Consider the following 13,783-nt stretch of genomic DNA (forward strand, 5'->3'; position numbering starts at 1 on the left):
TTTGGATGACTGAACCAGTAAAAGCTGTTTTTCTATGTGAGGAGTCTGGTAAATGTGCACCAGTGCCTCACAGATTAAAGCAGTAGAAGATGGATTATACAGATGGGCAGACGGAAATTGTGCACAGGGAGCTATAGAAATCAATGTAGTCGCTACAGATGGGAATGTAAGTTGATATATTTCTAGTGTCCAACTTAGAAAAAAATATCAAAAGGATTAAAATGCACACACCCTATGGAATTATTCAGGAACTCCTATTATTTTAGGAAAACAAGGATGAACGAAGTTATCACATTATTCAGAACAGCAAAAAATGGAAACCATCTAACATATCAGACATAAGAGACTAATGTAGTAAATTATGGTGCATCCACAGGCTAATATACTAACAGCTGTAAAACATGTTTATAGGTTTGAGAAAATGTTCTCCATAAATTTCAAAATTATAAAAAATTATAACAGCAAAAAGGCTTACTCTGTACATTTATTTTAATGTAATGATAATAGCAAATGTTTGTTTAGACTCACCATGTCCCAGATGCTCTTTGCAGCATTTTAACTATGTTAACTCCTTTAAACCTTACAGTACCAAAAAATTAGGAACTGTGATTTTTTTCAAATTCGCCCATGAGAAAACTGGGTATAGAGCAGTTAAGCAACTTAGATGAGATGGCATGGTTGGCAAGTGGAAGGCTGGTAACTGGTCTCAGGTCACTGGTCTCAGGTCTTCTGGTTAATACCCACACGCTTAAGCACATGTGACAATGCCTACGTATGTATGAAGAAACCTAGGAGACAAATGGAATTAGGCTGTTTTGGAATGGTGACCATAGGAGAGAAAATGCATCTCTGCATAGAAGGAACTCATCTTCTGAAAGCAGCTCTTTCAGAGAGGCACTGAGGGAGATGGGTCCAAGACTGGTCTGCCTGTGGTGCAAGGGTTCAGTTCTGACAAGGCTGATATGGGAAACTGAAATCAAGGGTAAACAAATCAATCTAAGGAGACCTGGAAGGGGCAAAAATACAACTCAGTATCTTGAAGATAATTTAACCACAAAATATGCCATGAAAGCATTCAGATTTAGAAAAACAAACAACATTCAAGTGTTCATAAACCTGAACTTACAAAGTGATCAACTATTTACTTATTTTCTCACATCGTAATTTCTTTAGTCTATAATGATTTCTTAGGATGCCCTTTACAAGTGAGCTCTCATTGTGCACTTAAAATTAAAATATTCAAAATAGAAGAGTAAAATGAGAGTCTCTGTTATAAGACAAACAAAGTCCAAAAAATCCTAAGATTCAGCTTACATGTTGAATAATTGTGTGGGGAGACATTGCTCATTTTTTGTCGCTTTTCCTTGGAAATGCTTTCAAAACTACTTTTATTATGAATTTATTATTCTACATTGCTTTTAACAAATCATTTTACCTACATCATTTACCATACTTCTCACCAAATGACTATGTTTCCAGAAGCTCAAACCCACTAACGAATGATGATGACTTGCCACCAGAGAAGCTATTTTAAAAAAGGAACTGTAGCGTTTCTAGACTCAAAGAGATATTCCCATAACATATTTCATAATGTCAACAGTGTTAAGATAAGTTTATCTTCCTCAGATGGCTCCTGAGAAATTGTGACATTTTGTTTAAAAACAGAACTAGTCACATTACTTTATTATCACATATATAACTTCAAGTTTAAAAAATTTATTGTATAAATTGAGCTATATTTATATACACATATCTAGAATTTATTTCAAGGCTTGTGGGCACAGTATTCCTTAAAGTACAATAAACACTATTTTCCTCTTCATTGCATAATAGCCCGGGGCCTTGAGCAAACTAAATAAAATAAACGACACTAATTTTTCAGTTGTATGTTAAAGCCTTAAATCCACCACATAAATATTCCAAAACCAACTCAGAGCAGTAGCTGATGGCTGGATGGGAAGCACAGAGGGATTACTCTAAGGCTTTGAGGGAGCAGGGGAAACACGTTTCTTGACCTTCTGTTCTGAAAGGCTCCTTTTCATCTGGTTTCAATTCTCTTGTTTGTGCACCTTGCCATATTTATTATTGAATTCCTGATTTCTTCTCTTTGTTTCATGTTCCGTGTTCCAATGATTTATGAGAAATTGCTGATCTAGATGTTATCTTTGGCATCCAGTGAGTGCACAGAGCCCCTTAAGAATGCTGAGAGAAAAAACGTGTTTTGAGCTGCACAGTGCCCAGGCTGAATAGATGTCCATCAGTTCGTGAAAAATGCCAGCCGAAGATGTCTTAATAAGACACATTTTTTTTCTTCAACACAGCAGTAGCAAGGATGTTTTCAAAATCACTGATGTTTTTTTGTCTTTGGTTGATGATTTTTGTTAGAAATAAGACGTGGTCCTAAAATAGTGATTTGAGAAGAAATCTGGTCAAAGACAGATTTTTTTTTTTAAGTTTAGCTCAAGATGAAGTGGCATGTTTTCTGTATCAGTGTTCTGCCTTATTTGGTTTGACTAAGAAATGAAATATGCTAATGACATTTCAGTTCATTTCTAAACATCTTCATAAAGATATCTAGTTTATACATGTGTAGGGAGTGAGAGGGTTTTTTTTAATGGTGACCAGCTTTCTGTAGTTAAATTAAGTGAAAATTAATTAAAAAGTTTAATGTGCTTGGAGAAAATCATCTAATTAGATAAACTTTTTTAGGCTAATCAAAATAGTTGGGGAATTTCCCTACATTTCTTCCTCTCCACTAGACACATCACCAGAAACATTGCTCTCACTGAACTTTATCTTTCTAGGCAAGGCCTCTGTTTTACCAAAGCACTATATCAAACACCCTAAAGCAGACATGTATACAGATTCCTTAGTAGACTTAGTGCTTTGTAACCTTATCCATAGAATTTAATAATTTCTAAGTGACTGCGGGGTGAGATGGGTCAATATATCCAGTCCTAATTATTTAAAATGATATTATTCATTCATTTCCATCTTATTTCTCAGACTAAAATCAGAAAAGCAACACAAAGAATGAAGACAACAGGCAAAGAGGTTAAGGAACACTATAATAAACAGTGTACTCTCAATAAAAGATATATAATTTTAAAAAAAGAGAAAAGTCCCCTTTTTTCATGATAATAAGGGAGAAAGTGGGTACTTTTTCCCTGTTTCTGCACACACAAATATCAGCTGTGATAGAGCACCTAGAGCAATGAATACATTTCTAGTTTGGTAGTTAAGCAAATTCAGCAAGGAAGTAAATGCCTAATTATTTTAATAAATCAAACGTTCATTTCTGCAGTTCCAAATACTTAAATCCTAGGGTGCTTAAGAAATAATTTTAAGGGCTTCCCTGGTGGCGCAGTGGTTGAGAGTCCGCCTGCCGATGCAGGGGACACGGGTTCATGCAAAAAAACTGAAGATTTCTCCTGCAAATTTTAAGGATATTTATAGGACATAAACCTCAATCTTGACCAAGAGCAAATCTTTGCTTTCCAGGGTTGTTCTTTATAGAGCTCATCAACTTAGTTTCCAAAACTCAAATTTAACATTGTAGGAAACAATATGTTAATTTCTGGGTGGTGGGATTAAGTATGATTTTCATTTTCTTCTTTATGCTTTCCTATTTTGTATGGTTTTTATAGTGGTTATCACTTTCATAATTTGGGGGAAGGATACGGGAAAAAAAAAATCCTGGGTTACCAAATACACACTGTGCAGTTTACAAGTCATGGCACAATGGTGAAGAAAGGAGTTCTGTTGAGACAAGGTTTCATAAGGATGGCTACTGACCTACTCTACATTCTGGGATTCAAAAACATAGCCATAGATGTAATCTTGTATCCATCTAGGCTAGGTACCTGAGTGTCTTTTCTGAGAATTTTATTAAAAGTTCAATTAAGAAGAAACAAATAGGGAGAGGAGTGGACTGCAAGTTTAGGGTTGGTAGATGCAAACTATTACATTTAGAATGGATAAACAACAAGGCCCTACTGTATAGCACAGGGAACTATATTCAATATCCTGTGATAAACCATAATGGAAAAGAACATTAAAAAAAGAATGTGTATATGTGTACAACTGAGTCACTTGGCTGTACAGCAGAAATTAACACAACATTGTAAATCAACTATACTTCAATAAAAAGATAGTAATAAATAAAAATAAAGAATCAAATAAAATGACTTGTGATAAAGTTAATAACAGAGGCCAAAAAAGCTTTAAACAAAGCCCCAAAACAAGGGATTTCCCTGGTGGCACAGTGGTTAAGACTCTGCGCTCCCAACGCAGGGGGCCTGAGTTCGATCTAGATCCCACATGCATGCCTCAACTAAGAGTTCTCATGCCACAACTAAGGAGCCCGCCTGCCGCAACTAAGACCCGATGCAACCAAATAAATAAACAAATAAATATTAAAACAAAAACAATATCATATAAATAGTATACAAACAAAACGGTATTATCCCCAAACTGTTCTCTCTAGGATACAGAAGAAACCATGAATCAGAAATGATTAGAAAAATTACTAGGGAAGTCATGGTCCCATCTAGAGTCTTGGATTCTCAAAGCCTTGTTCAATATCATTTGAGGGCTACAGCTCTGTGCCCCTCGCTGGACTGTATCACATGCTAGTCTCAGTCCTCACTCAAACGTTTTGTTTCTTTATATTGTGCTTGAATTCTTGGTCTTTCTGTCCTCAATTGTTCAAGTCTCAGACTTCAAGAAACAATGTCTTCTTTAATTATATTACTAGTCACCAGCTACTTCAGTCTCTAATTGCTGTATCACAGACCTTTGCAGATATGACTCTGTTCAAATGCCATAAATGTCCACTGTTGTTCCTGGTACAAAACACCTTCTTCTCTCTCAGACAATGAGTGCACAGGGGGTTTAGACTCCTGGACCTGCCAGGCAGTGCAGTAGTTTTCTTTACAATGAAGATATAGGCTGTCACTCATCCTCACAGGCTGACTCTGTTTTCACCCAACAGCAGTAGGCACTTAGGCCCCTGCCCCGTTTTACACAAGAGACAGTCATTCCTAGCGCTTTAAGATTTTTTTTACTACAGATTTTAAATGGGAAATAGAAAAGAGGTCTTACATTCTCAGAAAACTGCAGCAAACATCCAAATCAGTGCTGTCTCTCCTCCCTCACTCCCCAGCTTTGCTGCCAGCTGGGGTTTTCCTTATCACCCTTCATCCTTCAAAGAGCCCCCAGCCCCTCTGGCTCCCTTTCCTTCCTCCAATCTCTCACCTCCAACCTGCATACTTACATACCCAGTTGTCAGCAAATTAAGACCCTTCTTTATAAAGTGGAGGGGGTTTATCAACAACAATTTTATGTTCTCTTGTTACGTTCACACTAGGTACTCACAACAAACCTTCATGATAGGTTTCAGTATCTCTAATTTACACTGAGGAAGTCCAGGGTATAAACCCAGGTTTTCTCTCTCCAGAGCATCATTCTAAACTACTATACAATGTCTATTTCCTTGTATAATCAAAAGATGTCTCTATAACCTTCACATAAGTCAGGGTGAAATACCCAAACATCAAAATCCAGGCAGCTACAGATGCAGTAATGGATTTTATGATGCAAGACAAGAAATAACCACAGAATTATGTTTTTGTTTGTCTCTTTGTTCTAACAATGAAGGAAAATATCTCAAGGTCAAGTCCAACTCTGAGGTTGTCTCCCTTAAGAAAACAATGCTTGGACAGCCTATACACCCTACCTATCAGAGTCACATAAATAAAAGAAATCATTTTGCTGCACCAAGCTGGTATGCAGAGTAACATTAAGCCAAACATTCTTAACTTCCAGTATTTATAAAGATGCATGTAGCAGTAAATAAGTTGCGTGGTGGTGCAATAGAAGTAGATATATGGTTTGTGAAGATTCTACACTTTAAAACCTGGAATTGAGAACTGTAGAAAAAGAGACTAAGAAAATCTGCACCTTTATTATCAGTCCTTATCGAGTAAAGGAACTGTGACTTGCCTAAGGTGTGAGCAACCATGCGAGATAAAAGGACAACGATGAGTGAACCTGGGTAAAGACAGGATTAGACCCAGTAAAATGAGTAGAAGTTTTACTAGTAAAAATGAGTCCTGATGCAAACTCTCAATGCCTTCCCCTGCACCACACTCCCAACTTGCTCTACACCCTTGAATATAACCAAGAAGAGCTTCCCTTTTCTTGCCTTTGAACAGAGGAAGCAAAGTTGACAAAGCAAAAACTAGGTATGATGTGATGAGGGGAAAAGATGGCTTATGTACTTTGGAGAAAAAAGACGCTGCACAGGAATTGGCTACGGAAGCTGCCAGGGAGCTATCCACAGGAGTGAGACTACCCACATGCCCTGACTCACCGTTGATGGGGAAAGAGCCACCATCACATACGCAGCTGGGTTGAAAGACGTGTATCCGTCAGAAGGGGCTAGATTTTGCTGTAGAAACAAACTTCAAAAATCTCTGTGGGGCTTCCCTGGTGGCGCAGTGGTTGAGAGTCCGCCTGCCGATGCAGGGGACACGGGTTCGTGCCCCGGTCCGGGAAGATCCCACATGCCGCGGAGCGGCTGGGCCTGTGAGCCATGGCTGCTGAGCCTGCGCGTCCGGAGCCTGTGCTCTGCAGCGGGAGAAGCCACAACAGTGAGAGGCCCACGTACCGCAAAAAAAAAAAAAAAAAAATCTCTGTGGCTTAAACAGTGTTTATTTCTCACTCACACTTCCGTATCCATCACAGATTGGCAAGGATGCTCACTGAGCCATCAGGGACCAAGGCTGATGGAGATGCCATCTCAACACGTGCTTCCACAATCACCCGGAAGTGGCATCTGTGACTTTCCTCTCATATTTCATCGGCTCAGGCAAGTCATATGGCCACAGTTAACCTCAAAGGGAGTTGGGAAGGTGCAATCTCATCATGTGTCCAGGAAGAGAGGTGGAATTTTTGGGAACAGGCCTGATGAGTACCACTAGGAACCTCAATGCTATTTCAATAAGGCAGAGGTGGCAGGTTGTCCTTCCTCAATTTCTCTGCCTCCAAAGAAGGGGAGAAAGGCTGTCCACGTGCCCCCATGTTGGATCAGCCATGTTGGATTAGCCTCACCATTCTTTAATGAAGAGGGAGTATAATTAGCATCAGCAACTCTCTACTTCTAACTCTATATTAACTAAAACCCATATATCAACGTTGGGTTTAGTAAACTGCATATCATTCATTCTAAGGGTGGCTTTATTCATTTCTAGGTAATGCCTTTAGTTATCTTTAGGTAAAAATCTTGAGTGAAGAGTCATATCAAAAAGTGATAAGAAAGGGACCATCCTATTTAGATACCTGACAATTGCATTTAAGATTCTTGATATTCACTTTCAAATACTGCTGGTTAAAATATCACTTGACACAATCGTTTTGGAAAGAAATGTGGCAGTATGTATTGAGAGCCTTAAATTACCTCTCATTCTTTTACCTAGCAAATCAACTGTTGGAAATCTATCCTAAACAATCCCAAATGTTTAAAAACAAAACATTACGTTCATTGCCATAATGTTTATAGTAGTAACTTCATTTAAAATAACCCCAAAATGTCCAATAATAGAGAAGTAATTTAAGCAAATTATGGTAAATCTACATGAGGTACCCAATAAAAATTGTTTGTGGGGAAAGTGATTACATTATAACATTAACTAAAAGATAAGGGTACAAAATTATTCATATAGTGTGATCACAAATACGTTGAATGTACCTATACATATATTTTTTTGTTCATATTTTGACATTCATTGTGAGCAGACCACTTCGTACAATGGTCCTAAACAAGACCTGTTTCCCTTTGGATATGATTCATGTTATAAATGCACAACTGAAGGACTAGCATTATTTCTTAATTAGTGACACAGACCAACACCAACGTGCTGATGATGTGAGGGTATGTAATAGATGTTAAGCTGATTTTAGAAAGTTGGAAGATAGAGGCAAACACATATATAAAAAAGAGAACACTTAGGTACCTTATTTGGCAAAAACCGATTTTCAAAGTTATCAGAAGAAATTGATTCAGTATAAAAAGGCCTAGCCAGAAAAGACCTAGTAGATACATTATAAACACTGAGACTGTTGTGGAGCATAATTCTGAGATGTGTGTATATATTAATAGATGCCTACAGAAAAGTAATCCTCCTATATATTATGCCCTTAATACACCAGTGCATACAAGATTGAGGCTAGTTGGTTTTTTGTTGTTGTTGTTTGCCGTACGCGGGCCTCTCACTGTTGTGGCCTCTCCCGTTGCGGAGCACAGGCTCCGGACGCGCAGGCTCAGCGGCCATGGCTCACGGGCCCAGCCGCTCCGCGGCACGTGGGATCCTCCCGGACCTGGGCATGAACCCGTGTCCCCTGCATCAGCAGGCGGACTCTCAACCACTGCGCCACCAGGGAAGCCCAAATAGGTGCGTTTTTGTTTTTGTTTTTGCGGTACACGGGCCTCTCACTGTTGTGGCCTCTCCCGTTGCGGAGCACAGGCTCCGGACGCGCAGGCTCAGCGGCCATGGCTCACGGGCCCAGCTGCTCCGCGGCATGTGGGATCCTCCCGGACCGGAGCACGAACCCGCGTCCCCTGCGTCGGCAGGCAGACTCTCAACCACTGCGCCACCAGGGAAGCCCGAGGCTAGTTGTTTTTTAATAATTATAAAGTTTCTTAAATGGTTACAATGGAAAAATCTTGAAGGGAATTGAGATTATTTAAGCTGGAAATAGAAGCTGAGAAGGAAATCAATATTCAATGAGGTAAAGGTATATTTGTGAAAATGTTAATGAGCAGTTCTTTTAACGGTCCTTAACATTGACTCTATCAAATATCTGATGAAAGCAGACAGACTTAAGACAAATTAGAAAGCATTTCCTAAGTAGCAAAGTAACAACATTCTGGAATATAATGCCAAGGAAATTCGGCAGTGTCCCTCCATAAGGTTTCTTTTGTTTGAAGGAACGGGAAGATGGCCACCTCTCTTTCAGAATCTGAGGTAATTTTGTTTGGGCTGGGGATGACTAAATGATTTCTCAGTTGTTTTTTCAGTTTGAATTGGAGATGCCCTGCTCTCTACATTACTTTTCTGACTTTTTTGAAGCAGAGAAAACCAAGACACTCTTTTCAAAAGCAATTAGTTTATTCTCAGTCATATTACCTATGATGAACTAATTTTGGATTAAAAAAAATTTTCTTACAGTACCTTCAGAAATAATTTTTAAAAATGTATTTATTTAATTTATTTATTTTTGGTTGTGTTGGGTCTTTGTTGCTGAGGGCGGGCTTTCTCTAGTTGCGGCAAGTGGGGGCTACTCTTTGTTGCGGTGCACGGGCTTCTCATTGCGGTGGCTTCTCTTGTTGCGGAGCACGGGCTCTAGGCCCACGGGCTTCAGTAGTTGTGGCATGCAGGCTCAGTAGTTGTGGTGCACGAGCTTAGTTGCTCCGCGGCATGTGGGGGCCTCCTGGACCAGGGCTTGAACCCATGTCCCCTGCATTGGCAGGCGGATTCTTAACCACTGTGCCACCAGGGAAGCCCCCAGAAATAATTTTTTGCATACTTATTTTTCTTGCTTACTAAAATAAAATAAAACTTATCACAGTTTCATGATCTCTTTTCTAAAAGCCTTGGAGACAACTGTATGTTAAAATTCAGTACTTTTCTGATTTTGAAACAATAATATGTTACAAATATCATATATTATGTAGCACTCCCAGTGAAGTTGAGGCAGTATCCATAATCAAACATATTAATATTTCTGCAGTTATTCATACAAATATTTGCACTAAGTGAGGTAAAGAGTATGAATAGCCTCACATCAATCTAGGTGACATTTTCCAACCAAGTAAGTTACAAAAACCTTTGGTTTTCAGAATGGGTTACAAGATAAGATACAGAATGTCCAGATGAATTTGAATTTCAGATAAACAACAAATAATTTTTTAGCATATGTCCCAAATATTGCATGGAACACACTTGTGCTAGAGAAGTTATTCGGTATTTATCTAGAATTCAAATTCAACTGAGTTTCCTGGTTTTTTATTTGCAAACTCTGGCTTTTTGAATTTCAGAATTTCAAACAAGTGATTGTGGACTTGTATCGAGAAATATCCTAACTGAAATACTATTACAGGTATTACTGTTCCGGGGGTAGGGTTTGGTTTGGGCCCTTTTGAAGGGAGTCACAAGAAACAAAGTTTTATTAAACATGCTTTATATGAACAGAGTATGTAAAATATAAGACCCATGCAAAGGCACCCATGTTAACAACTCAAGATATTTCAAAAATTATAAATAAAATGGTTACTCTAAAAACCATTTTAATATGTAGTTCTTCCCTGTTCCACATTAAAGTTCATTACCTATCAAGCATTCCTTTTATAAAAATTCATAAATTCTCCTGTAACAAAGATATAGCTCCATCTAATGGAAAAAAACATCCAATTACACCCCTTCATGGAGCTAGGAATATTTCCATGAGCGTTAGTAAAACTATAAAGTATGTGTAGGCCACAGACACACACACACACACACACACATGCTTTTCTGTGCCGCTTTGTTTTTTGAAACCAGATAGGACCCAAAGGTACTTAGTCATAGTTTTTGCAAGATCTGCTCTTTCCCTTAGATTTGGACTAAATAAACGAAATTGGGATCTCTGGGATCCACCTATTCCTTCTTCTCAAACCAAACCCTCAATGCCTCCTGCCCAGGTAACTACTAGTGTCTCTTAGCTAATTTTTTTTTGAGGGGGGCTATTTTCCCAGCCTTCATTCTCTCCCAACTAATAATACATTCTGCATGTTATTTTCAGACTAAATTTCCTAAAACATGGCCTTCATCATTTCATTGCTCTGCCTTAAAACACACATCTCCATTTCATTTTGTTCCTTACTCTCACCCCAACCTAACTATCCAAACTTTTCCCTTCCTACTTCCCAGTTCCATCCATTCACGCCATGTGGGTAGCTCCATTTCCTTCTGCTCATTCATACTTTAGCGCCTGGCAGTAATGGAACAAAAAAAGTTCGTAGAATCAGACTGTTCAGACTCAAGCTCAGCTACTCAATCACTCTGAGCCTCAATTACTTCATCTATAAAAATACAATATATATGTAATATAAACAGTATAGCCCTGGACTTACCTTTCTGCTTAAGTCAATTTGGTTGAGGTTTTATGTCCTTTGCAACTTCATGAGTCTTACCTCTTGAAAAAGAGAAAAACAGTCAGGAGCTGGCCTGGCACTCACAGGCTGACAAAGGTATTCTGTAAAACATTAAAAAATTCATAAAATATTAGCATCAGACAAAGTCACTCTGTGACCATGAGAGAGCAAGACAAAAATAAGGCAATTTAGTAATCATGTCTGAGCAAAGGCAAAAACAACAACACTTTCCAAACCTCAAAAAGGATCAAATATTCCCATTTTCTGGCTAATATAAGGAACTGTTGTTACTTTATTATTACAGTTTTAGCCCCAATTAATTCTTCCTACCTCCTAGGTAAGATTCAGAAAGAAACCCAATCACAGAATTATTCCTACTTCTGATAGCACCCAAACTTGAGCCAGTTGCTTATTTTAAACCCTCCCTGCATCACCTAACACAAGATGCAATCCTATAACTAGGCCTGCCACATAAGGCTTATGTGCATTTGTTTTGAACCAGACAACAGCAAGATCTACCCAATAGCAAGGTTAAGGTCAGAGAGAAAAGGCATCAAAGTCCATTCCTTCAAAATTTTGTGTTTATCTCATTAGTCTTCTTGTTAAGTAAGGATAATTCAGAGTTTTCTTACTGATTTTATTTTTATTTTATTTTTCCAAAATTTATATTTATTTATCACACCATTTAGAAGAGAAAACCTTTCACTCCAGAAGTACTTCAGTTGACGTTTCTCAGTACTAATTTTATAAACAAACAAGCCATGCCCTCCTTGTTTAAGGTACTTGAATAAGAACTGTTAGAAAATGGTCCATTTATTTTGAAAATATCTCCCTCTTGAGGGCATTACTATTTATGCACCAATATACTTTTAAACTGCAGCCCTCTGATACATACCGGTGGGTGGAAACAGAAATAAATTAATACAAACATCTTGGAGGACAACTTGGCAACATCTATTAACATTTCAAAACCCATGAGTACTAAAACCTATAGGCAAGGACAGTCACACAAGCACCATGTAGAGTCACCAAAACTGTAAGCCACCTAAATGTCCAGCACTAGGTTACAAGTGTAATGCATACAATGAAATACATGTAACTATTAAAAGTTAGAAAATCTATATATACTGACATAGAATTATCTCCAAGACATGCTTGTGCACACATACTTGTACACATATAAAAATACCTCCAGATGAATGCTGGTAATAGCTATTGCCTCTGAGAGAAGAAATGGGTCAGGAAGACATAATTTTCATTGTATACCCTTTCCTTATAAACCGATTTTTTAAACCATCTATATGTATTTTCTGTAAATCAAAAATCTAATAAATTCAATGCTTTGTAAAATTTTTAATTTAATTTAATTTAATTAATTAATTTATTTTTGGCCATGCCACGTGGCATGTGGGAGCTTTAGTTCCCCGACCAGGGATTGAACCCATGCCCCCTGCAGTGGAAGCGGGGAGTCCTAACCTCTGGACTGCCAGGGAATTCCCTAAAGTTTTGTAAAAAGAACTTACATATAAAGAAATGTACAAATCTTAAGTGTGAAGGACAACAAATTTTCATGAAGTTAACATAAGCAAGTAACAAAAACACATATCAAGAAAAAGAGCGCTGCTAATGTACATTTAAAAGAAAATCCCAGCCATTTAAAATTTTTACCTGTAAATATTTCAGTACGTATCTCTTGAGAAAAGATTTCAGCCTAAAGTGGAACGGGAGGATGTGAAATGGAGACTCTCAGGCATGCACCCTCAGGAAAATAAAACTTAAGAACGGAAAGACTGATTTCCCGAAACTTATCTCCTGACCAATGAACATCCACCAAGAATCCCTCCCCATTTTCTATGAACTTACTGCCTGAACTCTGGCTGAACTCCCCACTCTTTGCACTTTTTGCCCATGAATACCACCTGCCCCAAAACCTCAACAGACTCACCTGTAGCTTGGTGTGTCCCAGCTTGCAATTCTCCTGCTATTTCCAAATGAACTCAATTTCTAACAACTCGAGCCTGCCTCAGTTTACCTCTTTATTTAGACTGATATTCAACATATACCATAATACTATTAGTAATAAAACATTTAAAAGCATAACTGTAATACCATTATCACACTCAATAAAATTAACAATAATTAGAATTTTAAATATTTAATGCTTAAATTTTTTAATACCCAGTTCATGTTCAGTTTTTTTTTGCTTATCTCAAAAATGTCTGTTTACATTTGATTTGTTTGAATCATGATCCAGAAAGGTCCACATATTATATTTGGTTGATTTTTCTCTTAAACCTTTTTATTCTGTAAAAGTCCCATCCCTTTTGGTTAATGCTACTTCTTTGTTGTTGAAGAAACTGGTCATTTATCTTAGAATTTCTCACATTCTGCATATGGCTGGTTAAATCATCCTGGTGTTGTTTAACACATCTTCATCCACTGTATTTTTTGTAAGCCAGCAGACCGACCTAGAGACTCGATGTGTTTTCTTGAGTTGGTAAATAAAAGTGCTCTATGATGCAGTATGTTTGGGAAATGCTGTATATATATATATATATATATATATATATTATTTATTTATTTATTTAT

The sequence above is a fragment of the Neophocaena asiaeorientalis genome, unplaced genomic scaffold (genome assembly GCF_003031525.2).
Source record: "Neophocaena asiaeorientalis asiaeorientalis breed wild unplaced genomic scaffold, Neophocaena_asiaeorientalis_V1.1 scaffold280, whole genome shotgun sequence".
Taxonomy (NCBI): Eukaryota; Metazoa; Chordata; class Mammalia; order Artiodactyla; family Phocoenidae; genus Neophocaena; species Neophocaena asiaeorientalis.